The sequence below is a fragment of the Gossypium arboreum genome, chromosome 8, assembly GCF_025698485.1.
Source record: "Gossypium arboreum isolate Shixiya-1 chromosome 8, ASM2569848v2, whole genome shotgun sequence".
Classification (NCBI taxonomy): Eukaryota; Viridiplantae; Streptophyta; class Magnoliopsida; order Malvales; family Malvaceae; genus Gossypium; species Gossypium arboreum.
In genome coordinates, this window is record NC_069077.1 from 100,256,205 (window position 1) to 100,270,172 (window position 13,968).

At 37.3% G+C, this 13,968-nt stretch overlaps 2 non-coding genes across 2 annotated transcripts; one reads left to right on the plus strand and one right to left on the minus strand.

Annotated features, from left to right (window-relative positions):
- The first annotated feature begins 1,506 nt into the window (after nucleotides 1-1,506).
- LOC128280329 (small nucleolar RNA R71) lies at nucleotides 1,507-1,613 on the plus strand. Its single transcript, XR_008270509.1, has one exon. It is a non-coding gene; the product is annotated as a small nucleolar RNA R71 (small nucleolar RNA).
- A 2,904-nt stretch (nucleotides 1,614-4,517) lies between these two features.
- Nucleotides 4,518-4,624, minus strand: LOC128279537 (small nucleolar RNA R71). The gene has a single exon (XR_008269739.1). It is a non-coding gene; the product is annotated as a small nucleolar RNA R71 (small nucleolar RNA).
- Between the last annotated feature and the right edge of the window lie 9,344 nt (nucleotides 4,625-13,968).

Consider the following 13,968-nt stretch of genomic DNA (forward strand, 5'->3'; position numbering starts at 1 on the left):
TGTTACTCGAATTACGAGCTTGAAGAGTTATTGTTTCATCACCCACACAAAGTGTGAGTTCACTTGTACCAACATCAATAATGGTTTTAGCAGTTGCTAAAAAGGGTAGTCCTAAAATCAAAGGTACGTCACAATCCTCTTCTGTCTAGAACAACAAAATCAATTGGGAATATAAATTTATCGATTTTGACAAGAACGTCTGCAATGATACCCCTAGGAAATCTAATGGTTTTATCTGTTAACTAAATGCTTATCCTAGTTTGTTTGGGTTTCCCAAGTCCTAGTTGTTTAAACATTTTATAGGGCATGACGTTAATGCTCGCCCCTCAATCAGCCAATGCATTATTAACATCTAAGCTACCAATTAAATAAGGAATTGTAAAACTCCCTGGATCTTTCAATTTGTTGGCCAGTGTATTCTGCAAAATGGCTAAGCAAACTACATTCAACTCCACATACGATGCCTCATCCAACTTCCGTTTATTTACTAAAAGCTCCTTTAAAAATTTAACTGCATTTGGCATCTGCGAAAGAGCTTCAATAAACGGTAAGTTAATATGTAATTTCTTTAATAATTTAAGGAACTTACCAAATTGTTCGTCCGTGTGGTCTTTCCTTGTCCCAGTGAGATATGGCACGCGAGGTTTGTACTCTTTACTTACCGATTTTCACTAACTGTGGTCCACCTCATCCTTACCTTTACTCACCACAATCCCTTACCTCGGTTCTGGTTCAGGTTCAATTAACCCTTCTTTATTTCGAACAATAATTGCATTAAGCTGTTCCCTTGGGTTAGATTCAGTGTTACTCGGCAAGCTGCCTTGTGGTCATTCAGAAATCAATTTAGCAAGCTGGCCTATCTGAGTTTGGAGCCCTTGGATCCACGCTTGTTGATTCTTAAGTGTGGTTTTGGTAATTTAAAAATGAGTTTCTAACACCGAGATGAATTTTGTTAGCATCTCCTCAAAGTTCGGCTTCTTTTCCTGCTGGTAAGGTGGTTATTGAAAACCTGGGGGATGTTCTGGCCTTTGATTTCCCTGGCCACCCCATGAGAAGTTGGGATGGTTCCTCTAACCTGCATTATAAGTGTTACTGTATGGGTTATTTTGAGATCTAGAATTATTATTACCCATATATTGAACTTGTTCCTCCTCGGTGATAGGGTTGAAGGATTGATATTCTGTGTGTACTCGTCCTTCATTTGAATCGCACCTCATCACTGGATGTACCTGAGTAGAACCATACAAACCGTCAATCTTTTTATTTAATAGTTCTACCTGGTTAAATAGCATAGTAACTGCGTCGAAGTTGAAAACACCGGCTGCTTTTGTTGGCTTTGTTCTCATGACTTGCCACTGATAGTTATTCAGTGACATCTTTTTAATAAATTCATAAGCCTCTTCAGGTGTTTTGTTGTTTAAAGTTCCACCGGCGACTGCGTCGATGAGTTGTCTTGTTAAGGGGTTTACACCGTTGTAAAAAGTCTGAACCAGCAGCCATAGAGGTAACCCATGGTGAGGGCACCTTCTTAATAGGTCCTTGTATCTCTCTCATGCATCATACAGGGTTTCAAGATCTATCTGCACAAAAGAAGAGATATCATTCCTTAGTTTAGCCGTTTTAGCCGGCGAAAAATATTTTAGTAAAAATTTTTCGGTCATTTGTTCCCAAGTTTTGATTGACCCTCGTGGTAACAAGTTCAACCACTATTTAGCCTTATTCCTCAATGAAAAGGGAAACAACCGAAGGAGAATGGCATCATTAGAAACGCCAATGATTTTAAAAGTGTCGCAGAATTTCAAAAAATTTGCCAAATGAGTGTTTGGATCCTCGTCCTACAAACCATCAAACTAAACAAACTGTTGTATCATTTGAATTGTGTTAGGTTTGAGTTCAAAATTATTTGCAGCAATAGCGGGTCTAACTATACTCGATTCAACTCCTGTTAAACTAGGCTTAGCATAATCATACATAGTACGTGGAGTAGGATCTTGATTTACTAGGTTCGCAACAACCACAGGAGGTAGCGGATTATTATGATTATCAATCATCTCCTCGGTTGTGGTTTGAATATCGTCCTCTTGCCCTTCCTCTATGTATTGTAGACTTCACCTTATCTCTCTTCGATTTCTATGAGCTATGCTTTCGATCTCATTATCAAAAAGTAGAGGTCCTGACGGGTTTCTTCTAGTCATAAACTATAAAAACCTGCCAAAAGTAAATAAAAGAAAATTTAGTGATATAAACAAAATTAAAATAAAAATTGAATTGCAATAAAATAAATGGCTAAAGTAATAAAAATTAAGCCTTCCTAATATCTCAGTTCCCCGGCAATGGCGCCAAAAACTTGATGAGCGTGATAAGTTTTATATTTATTATTGATCGTACTTGAAAACTAAATATAATCATGATAAAGGCAAGTGATAAACCGTAATTTATACATATTTTTACCCCATGCTTAACACATTTTATAGATGATTTTTCCTTAGAATTGGTGAGTTGGATGCTCCTAATGCCTTAATTTCATATTTTATACTTAGGAGAGCATAGGAGAGCGAAAGGAACGAGAAACGGGCCAAAAACGGAGAAAATAGGCCAAAGTATGAAATCAACACGGCCTGGACTTCCTCACACGGGCAGACCACATGACCGTGTCACTTTGGTAAAATCGAAGCACGACTCACACGGGTAGAACACATACCCGTGCCAGTCTAACCGGTTCGAGCATGGCCTGAAGTAATTGCACACGGGCGTGTCCCTGCCGAGCCCAAGTTGAGTCTAATTCGGAAAAGGCTAATTTCGAGGGTTCTTAGGCATTCCAAAGCCTATAAACTACACCATAGAGGAGGAAGAAAGAGGCACAGAGAGAAAGAGGCAAGGAATTGCTCAAGGGAAGCCGATTGATCCATCTCAGAAGTTGGATTCACCACCAAAACTGAATATCTCCCCTCAAATTCCCTTCAGGAGTTTTGGGTTTTCTTTATGTTTTGTATTCATTGCTCTTCTGAGATGTTTTCTTTTTTAGCTATGAACTAAATCCCTTAAATACCTAAGGGGAATGAAACCTAAGACGAATCTTGTTATTATTTTCTGAATTGTATGATAAATATTTGGCTTGTTCTTAATTATATGTTCTTAATTCTTTTTTTAATATTCCAGGATATTGATTCAAGATAAGCTTTTATTAAGAGGAGGAATAAACCCTGTCTAAAAGTACAATTGTCACAATTAAGCGGAGTTGATTGCGCGCCTAGAGATAGGGTGACAAGATTTTGCCGAATTAGGGTGAAACCTAATAAGGGGATCCATAGATCGAGTTAATGCAATCCTAGGGTGTTAATTAGAGAAAAGTCTCAATTATTCAATCTAGGGATTAGACGTTATTAGTCTTGAATAGGGATAATAACATAACTTAGGGATCTTTACGGAACAAGTTAAATGAATAAATCGTCCGATTCGGAGTCAGAATAACAAGTGAAGTCTAGGTGGATTCTTCCTTAGGTATTGTCTTAATTCAATCGTTTTCAAAAGTATTCCCCCAATTCTATTTTCTATGAATTCTTAGTCTAGTTAATTAGTTAGTTAAAACAAACCCCTTATTCTTAGACTAGATAATAAAAAGACAGTCATTAATAGTACTTTTAGTTCCTTTGGGTTCAACAATCCGGTCTTGCTAAAACTATACTACTGTTCGATAGGTACACTTGCCTACATCGTGATAATAGTTAGTTTCAAGACGATTAATTATAAATTTATAAAACTTATCACATAAAATCACAATCAAGTTTCTGCCGCCGTTGCCGGGGAACTAAGATGTTAGGAACGCTCAATTTTTATTACTTCAGCCATTTATTTTTCTTGCAAGTTAATTCTATTTTATTATTATTATTATTTATTAATTTACTTTTTATTTCTCTTGGCAGGTTTTTATAGTTTATGACTAGAAGTAACCCGTCAGGACCAGTACTTTTGACGAAGAAATCGATCGCACAGCTTGTAGAAGCCGAAGAGAAGTAAGGTGAAGCCTAAGATACACAGAGGAAGGGCAAGAGGACAATATCTCACCTATGACCGAGGAGATGGCTGAAAATCAAGACAATCAGCTACCTCCTGCGATACCCGCTGAACTAGCAAATCAGAATCCTACTCCTCATACTATGTATGATTATGCTAAACCTACTTTAACAGGAACTGAGTCAAGTATAGTTAGGCCTGCTATTGTTGCGAATAATTTTGAACTAAAACCTAAAATTATTCAAATGATATAGCAATTTGTTCAGTTTGATGGTTTGCAGGATGAGGATCCAAACACTCACTTGGCAAATTTCCTGGAATTCTGCGATACATTTAAAATTAATGGTGTTTCTGATGATGCCATTCATCTTTGGTTATTCCCTTTTTCACTGAGGAACAAAGCTAAACAGTGGTTGAACTCGTTACCACTAGGGTCAATCATTACTTGGGAGCAAATGACCGAAAAATTTTTATTAAAATATTTTCCACTGGCTAAAATAGCCAAATTACGTAATGACATCTCGTCGTTTATGCAGATGGATTTAGAAACACTCTACGATGCATGGGAGAGATACAAGGACCTTTTGAAAAGGTGCCCTCACCATGGGTTATCACTTTGGCTATAGGTTCAAACGTTCCGTAATGGCCTGAATCCTTCGACTCAGCAGATGATTGATGCAGCTGCTGGAGGAATTATCAAGAATTAGACACCTGAGGCGGCCTACGAATTTATTGAGGAGATGTCACTGAATAACTATCAGTGGCAAGTTATGAGAACAAAGCCAACGAAAGTAGCTAGTATCTTCAACCTCGACACGGTTACTATGTTATCTAACCAAGTAGAACTCTTAAATAAAAAGATTGACGGTTTGTGTGGTTCTACTCAGGTACATCCAGTGATGAGGTACGATTCGAATGGAGGACGAGCATGCACAGAATATCAACCCTTCAACCCTAGCATCGAGGAGGAACAAGTCCAATAAATGGGTAACAATAACTCTAGACCTCAAAATAACCCATATAGTAATACTTATAATGCAGGTTGGAGGAACCATCCAAATTTCTCCTGGGGTGGCCAAGGGAATCAAAGGCCACAAAATCCTCCGAGTTTTCAACAACCACCCTATCAATAGGAAAAGAAACCAAACCTTGAAGAGATGCTGTCTAAATTTGTCTTGGTGTCAGAAACCAGTTTCCAGAACACCGAGACAACACTTAAAAATCAACAAGCGTTGCTCCAAGGGCTTGAAACTCAAATAGGCCAGCTGTCCAAACTAATCTTCGAACAACCACAAGGTAGCTTGCCAAGTAATACTGAACCCAACCCAAGGGAACAGCTCAATGCAATTAGTGTTCAAGATGAAGAAGGATTCGTTGAGCCTGAGCCAGAACCGAGGCAAGAAACTGTAGTGAGCAGAGGTCAAGGTGAGGTAGGTCATAATAAAAACAAATCAGTAAATGTCAAATATAAACCTCGTGTGCCATACCCCAACACGACAAGGAAAGACCGCTCAGATGAATAATTTGATAAATTCCTTAAACTCTTAAAAAAATTACATATTAACTTATCGTTTATTGAAGCTCTATCGCAGATGCCAAACGCAATGAAATTCTTAAAGGAGCTTTTAGCAAATAAACAGAAGTTGAATGAGGCGTCGCATGTGGAGCTAAATGCAGTTTCCTTAGCTATTCTACAGAATAAACTACCCAACAAACTAAAAGATCCAGGGAGTTTTACGATTCATTGTTTAATTGGTAGTTTAGATGTTAATAATGCATTAGCTGATTTAGGGGCCAGTATTAACGTCATGCCCTACAAAATGTTCAAACAATTAGGTCTTAGGAAACCCAAACAGACTAGGATGAGCATTCAATTAGCAGATAAAAATAAAAGATTTCCTAGGGGTATTATTGAAGATGTGCTAGTTAAAATTGATAAATTTATATTTCCCGTTGACTTCATTATTCTAGACATAGAGGAGGATAGCAACACTCATTTGATTTTGGGACGACCTTTTTTAGCAACTGCTAAAACTATTATTGATGTTGGCATAGGTGAGCTCACACTTCGTGTGGGAGATGAAACAATCACCCTTTAAGCTCGCAATTTTGGCAATACATTGAAAATTAAAGGTGATCGTCTAAACCATTCTACTAAAACTGACAATATGGTGCAACCTACTTTGCAGGAAATGGGTCTGAAGAAAGTATATGAGCCATTCTCAAGCAGTAGCAAAGGACCTATTAATGAAGATCAAAGGCTACAAATCGAGGAGCTAGATGAATGGCAGACGCATAAACCGAGAACATACGATAAACCAAAACTACACCAGAACGAGCTCAATACCTTCCCAAATCAACTTAAGGTTGGAGATAAAGTATTATTAGATGCCACAGATCCTCACATTGTCACTACCAAACCGAATGAAGAAATCCCTCTTACGGTACTTAACATTTTCCCATTCGGTCTAGTCGAGGTAAGTCATCCCAAGTTCGGCACTTTTATGGTAAACAACACTCGTCTAAAACCTTATTTTGACGAGAATGATAGCAGGAATGAGGAGTATAAACTCCTCGAACCACCATGACCATTCAATAGAGAGGTAAGTCGAGCTTAGACTATAAATAAGTGCTTTTCGGGAGGCAACCTGAACACTAACTGTATTAACTTCTTTTAATTTTAGTGTTTAACACCTAACTTAATAACAGAGCTCTTGAATATAGGTTTCCCACACAGACATGACCTATCACACGGGCGTGCCTTAGGCCATGTGAAAACAGGGTAAAGATTTCTCCACCACGGGCTATAATAAATTGCCACAGCCATGCGACATGGCCGTGGGCAAACCTGCCAAAACAACACGGGCGTACGACACACCCGTGCCTTGAAACCGTGGTTGAAATTGTCAAATTAACACGGGCATGAGACACACCTGTATCTAGCACCCGTGGTCAAACCTGTTAAATTAACACGGGCGTGGGCCTACATACACGGGCGTGGGAGAAGCGAATGAAGCCAGGCACGGTCGTGTGACACGACCGTGGGCACCCACACGCCCAAGGAAGACGGGCGTGGACTAAATGTCAGACGCGCCCAAATTCAAAATTTGCAAATCATACGGGCTCAAATTGGGGAACACGGGCGTGTTACCTGGCCGTGTGCCCCCAAATCTATTGATATGCTGCACTATTCATTGTCTTATTCACCCAAAAACCCTAACCCTAGCCGCTGCAAGACCACACGCACTCCCCACCACGCCCGTGCGCCGCATCCAACTCTATTTTTGACGCTCATTCTTCCCTTTCTAGCATTTGTTTACTCTTTTCCCTTTAATTGCACTCATTTTTCATGTTAAGTTATCATAGTACTATGCATTTTTTTTATGTTCTTTTCATCTCTTTATCACTCACATTTCATATCTAGAGTAGTTATTATCTTTTAATGTTGAAGTTCTTCCTCATTGCATGATTTATCTGCTACATTTTATTAGTTTAAAGTGAAAATACTCATGACTTTTGGGTTGATATTCTCCATCAATAAAATGTACTAACATAGAATTATTTGCCATTTTTTAGGAAACTCATACTATTGTCATGCTAATGATACACTATAAAATTATTTTTAATTAAGTTTGCTAGTAGTTGTGACTGAGATTATTAGTTCTAATTTATGACTTCTGTCTTTTTGGATTTGCTTTTGTATTACCTTCAACATTCCTCACGACGAAATAATGGTTTTGCTTGCAGGTATACAATGTTGTCTTCACGAGGAAAGAAAACCGCTGTCCCTACTTCAAAGAAAAGGAAGGGGGTGTCATCTTCCTCGGGTCCCATCGCGAAAATTCGCCACCCTTTCTTGCAATTCCCCATCGAGCCCCAAGAAGAACTTTTCCAAATACTCTAGGCCCGAATTTTAATTGCAGGCCGCTGCATCAACTGGGCTACAGTAGAACAAGTTCAATTGGCTGATGCTGTAACACCCCGTACCCGAGACCGTTGCCGGAGTCGAATGCGAGGTGCTAACGGACTTAATTCCTTACTTAAACAGCTCATACAATTCATTTTTAAAATTTCCAGACGAGCTGGCTAACTGCATCACAGTCACTCTAAAAATCATATCTCGAGTTCTGAAACTCGAAATCAAATTCTGTAAATTTTTCCTGAAACTAGACTCATACATATATTTAATAATTTTTTTCTAGAATTTTTGGTCGGGCCAATTAGTACAGTTTATTAGCTAAATTCTCCCATGTTTCAGGGTTCAACTACTCTGACCTTCATGCATTACGACTTAGATATCTCCCTGTACAGGGTTTCAATACTTATGCCGTTTGTTTCTAATGAAACTAGACTCAGAAATTAATCTGTACATATAAAGCATGACTTCTAATTATCTCTGGTTAATTTATGGTGAATTTCCAAATTCAGAACAGGGGATCCAGAAATTGCTCTAGCCCTGTTTCACAAAAACTTAAACATCTATTAAAATACGGCTCATGTGGTCATTTCGTTTCTTTCATATGAAAATAGACTCATCAAGATTCGATTACATAATTTATTCATTATTTAATTCCATTTATACTATTTTTAGTGATTTTTCAAATTCACATTACTGCTGCTGTCAGCATCTATTTTATGGTAAATTTTACCTATTTCATAGTTTTCCATGAATCAACTAGTAATTTGACATACATTATTTCCAAGTATAATCACGATTAGCCATGACATACGTAGCACCAATAGGACCATGATTGACCATTCCAATGGCTAATCATTACCAAACATTTCCACATCACTTAATAACCATATCACAAGACCATATATACAAAATGATCATAATGTTATACTCAAAATATACAAGCCATTTTCGCATGGCTATACGAATATACATTACCAAAAGATACTTAATTCAACAACAAGGGTCAGCCCTATACATGCCATTATCAAGTTCAACTGAAGAGTACCAAAAAGTGGCTTAGATAGTGTGGATGACTTCGACTTTGACACGTCCGAGTCCGATAGCTGACGAACAAAATCTATAACACAAGGAAACAAGGTAACGGAGTAAGCAAAATGATGCTTAGTAAGTCTTAAGTAATTTTAAACAGGTAAAATTTGACATATAAGTCAACATTCAAAATATTAAACTCGAATCAGCTGTATACCTTTTTGCCCGAAATTACGTGTATATATATATATATGCACTAACATACAAAGAGATCACAACCTAAACCTCGATCCTCGATCATAAACATGAATTATAGAATTAATTTAATCGTATACCTTCATATAAATAAAGACATCGTCCGAAGTAGTTATTTTCATATTCATAGATGTGATATTCATCCATACGTATATCTATACATACATATGCACATTCAATTCATAACCTTACTCGAATTATCGACATTAAGCCTGCTAGGTTAGAACCCGAATCCAGTCACTAGTATAAAGCCTTCAAGACTTTAAATTCAGATATATGTCCAGCACATAGCCTGCGGACCTAAAGTCTAGATATAATTCTCGCTCATAGCCTGCGGACATAAAGTCCAGATATAATTCTCGCATATAGCCTGCGGACTTGAAGTCCGGATATAATTCTCGCTTATAGCCTATGGACTTGAAGTCCGGATATAATTCTCGCATATATATATTCACATGGTAACACCTTTCACATAGCCTATCACATTGGTAATTCAATTGCTCCATTCGTATATAAGGGAAAAATATACACCATCATTTTCATTTCGTTTTGAAGATCATACAAACAAATCACATCTACCTTTCATCAATCCAATTTAACCCGAATTAACCATTCAACTAAATGTCATATAATTAAATTATTTACCACACATCTTAGATGAAATAGGACTAAAAGATAATGTTCATCTAGCATATACATATCAAGGCATCGTAAATCTTATACTAAAGGCGATTACTCAAAACTTACTTTATATCCTTCTGAACAAGTCTCGGTTTGGCTATTCCGTGACTTTAGCTTTTCCTCTATCCGATGTTGCCCCTCTATTCTCTTGAGCTATGTTAAACAAGTTTAGTCATATTAAACCTTTTCATCAACTCATTATTCATGACATAAAAATCATTAAGAGCCGAATAGGTGGCCACTTAATAAGCTTGAATTCATAGGAACTAAATGCCAAAAGAAAATGTCTATGAAACATTTACTGAAAATCTTCTATCTTTAGTTCAACTTCTTAGCTCCTAATCGGTACACTAAGACCATATTAATTCATTTCTCATATTATTAACATAAGCATAGCAAAGCAATTCTCTATAAACAATTTTTATCAATTCATCCATTCACTAGGGACATAGCCGAATGTTCACTAAGAAATTTAAGCACACAAAGTATGGCTTCTTCAATTGACTTACCATTTTTAATTATCCAATTTATTTAAACATTCAATAACAAACCCCTCTATTATCAAACACACATTCGGCAAGAACATTGGTAACTTATACTACATCAATTCTAAGCATATAATATTGTTAAATGTCATTAACAAATAAAGCCATACACACAACTTATAAGTAAATTCCATCCTTGCAAAGTCTATAGTTCACTCGGCCACTCAACCCACAACCTATCGAAACTTCAATTCAAACTCATTAGCCGAATACACATATACTTATAATAAGCACATATGACATCTTCTTCAAGACACATTCGGCTATGGCATAATTTCCTTATAAAACCCAATTTATCAATCCATCATCACATGTATCATTACAAAGCTTCACACTTAGCATGCTAATGACATCAAAACAATCCACCTTAACCGAAACTTAACTCATACAAAACCTATCTTCAAACCATAAATAGGTAGAATTTAAACTAATCATCCAAATGGTGCATAAGTTTTTTCCAAGAATGACATTGAACTTGCCTTACTTTAGCTATCCACCTTAGCCGAATTTTCATCCCTAAAGACTTTTCTTCCTCTTCTTTCTCTAGTTACGGCAATGGAGGAGAAAACATAGGCTAACTTTGGTTTCTCCTCCCACTAACTAGTATTTTATTAACCTTATTCATTATTTCATTTTGTAACATAAAATTATTAGCATAAAATAGTTATAATATTCTTTAATCTATAACATGGCCGGCCACTATGTCAAATTTGGCTAATTTGACATGCAAGTACAAGCATTTTCTAACATGTATTAATAAGTCACTTCAACATTTGCCTAACACATTTCTAAATTTTCTCACATAAGTCCTATTTAATAAAATTCACTTACAATTAACAAAATTCAAACATGAAATTTTCACACATGCATATATACATATAATAAGCATCAAATATGAGGGTTAATTATTTTTATGACTCGGTTTTGTGGTCCCGAAACCACTTTCCGACTAGGGTCACATTAGGGCTGTCACAACTCTCCCCCACATAAGAAATTTTCGTCCCCGAAAATCTTACCAGTGAACAAGTTAGGATATCGTTCTTTCATAGAGTTCTCGAGTTCCCAAGTAGCTTCTTCCATCCCGTGCTTGTCCCAGAACACTTTTACTAAAGGAACCCTTTTGTTTCGTAATTCTTTCACTTCACGATCTAGGATACGAATCGGTTCTTCTTCATAACTCATATCGGATTGAATTTCAACCTCTGATAGATTAATTATGTGCGAAGGATCGATCTATAACTTCAAGCATCGAAACATGAAAACGTTAGAATCTTTTCAAGTTCGGGGTAAAATCAATCTATATGCAACGGACCAACTCGTTCGGATATTTCATACGGCCCAATGAACCTCGGACTCAATTTGCCCTTACGGCCAAATCGAGTATCTTTTCCAAGGTGAAACTTTAAGAAACACTTTATCTCCCACGATACTCAATGTCTTTTCGTTTCAAATCTGCGACGATTTACGACGATCGAAGTCGTCTTCGGACTTTCACGAATTATTTTTACTTTCGTCAAAGATCTTTAATCAAATCAACCTCAAGATTTTACTTTCCTAAGCTCGGTCCAAAACAACGGTATACGGCATTTACGACCATACAAAGCCTCGTAAGGTGCCATCTTAATACTTGATTGAAAACTATTGTTGTAAGCGAATTCAATCAAAGGTAAATACCGTTCCCATGAACCACTAAACTCAAGGATGCAACATCTCAACATATCCTCGAGTATTTGAATTATCCGCTCGGATTGACCATCAGTCTGGGGATGAAAAGCGGTGCTAAAATGCAACTTGATACCCAAAGCTTCTTACAATTTCTTCCAAAATCGCGAGGTGAATCTCGGATCTCTATCCGATACAATAGAAATAGGTACCCCGTGTAATCTTACAATCTGAGAAACATACAATTCATCTAGTTTATCCAGTGAATAATTCGTACGTACGGGAATAAAATGAGTCGACTTAGTCAGTCTATCAACAACAACCCAAATCGCATCTTTCTTACTTGCCGACAATGGCAACCCAGATACAAAATCCATCGTGACTCGATCCCATTTCCATTCGGTATCATGATTGGTCAAGTAAACTCAGAGGAACTTGATGTTCCGCTTTCACTTGTTGACATATTAAACACTTCGAAACAAAATCAGAAATGTCTCATTTCATACCATGCCACCAAAACTGACGTCTCAGATCGTTGTACATTTTCGTACTCCCTGGGTGAATTGACATTCGACTACAATGAGCTTCGTTCAGAATCATCGAAATAAGTTCTGAATTTCTTGGAACACACAAACGACTTCTGAACCTCAAACAATCGTCATCATCAATTTGAAACTCTGATTCCATATTCGAAACACATTCAGCCCGTTTTGCAACCAATTCATCATCGACTTTCTGAGTTTCACGAATTTGATGAATCAACAATGGTTTGGCCTTAAATTCTGCTACTAACACATTATCGGATAGAACGGACAAGTGTACATTAATTGCTCGTAAAGCAAACAGTGATTTACGACTTAAAGCATCCGCAACCACATTAGCCTTTCCCGGGTGATAGTCAATAACAAGCTCATAATCTTTTAACAACGTCTTTATCGTAGATTCAAATCTCTTTGAGTCATCAAATATTTGAGACTTTTGTGATCCGAAAATACATGGCACTTCTCACCAAATAAGTAATGTCGCCATATTTTCAAAGCGAATACGATGGCAGCTAATTCGAGATCATGGGTTGGATAATTTTTCTCATGTGGCTTCAATTGCCTCGACGCATAAGCTTCAACTCGACCTTCTTGCATCAATACACAACCCAACCCAAGTAAGGATGCATCACTGTAAATGACAAACTCTTTGCCTAATTCGGGCTGCACTAGTATTGGAGCTTTAGTCAAATAAGTTTTTAGTTGATCGAAACTTTTCTGACATTTTTCTGTCCATTCAAACTTAACATCTTTCTGAAGTAGTTTCGTCATTGATGTGGCTATCATCGAGAAACCTTTTACAAACCGTCTGTAGTAACTGGCAAGTCCCAAAAAGCTCCGAACCTCAGTAATATTTCTCGGAGGCTTCCAATTAAGTATGGCTGAAATTTTGCTCGGATCAACTCGAATACCCGATGCAGATACCACATGACCCAAAAAGCTAACTTCTCTCAACCAGAACTCATATTTACTGAACTTAGCATATAACTACTTATCCCGTAAAATCTGCAACACTAATCTCAGGTGTTCAGCATGTTTGGTTTCCTCCCTCGAATAGACCAAAATGTCATCAATAAACACAACTACAAATCGATCCAAATACTGTCTGAAGATCCGATTCATCAAATCCATAAATACCGCAGGGGCATTAGTGAGTCCAAATGGCATCATTAAGAACTCGTAGTGACCGTATCTCGTTCTAAAAGTAGTTTTGAGTATATCTGAATTTCGAACTCGCAACTGATAATAACCCGCAACTGAGTTTACAATTCTTTCAATTCCGTTGGTGCCATACGATACGGAGCTATCAAAATCGGTGTAG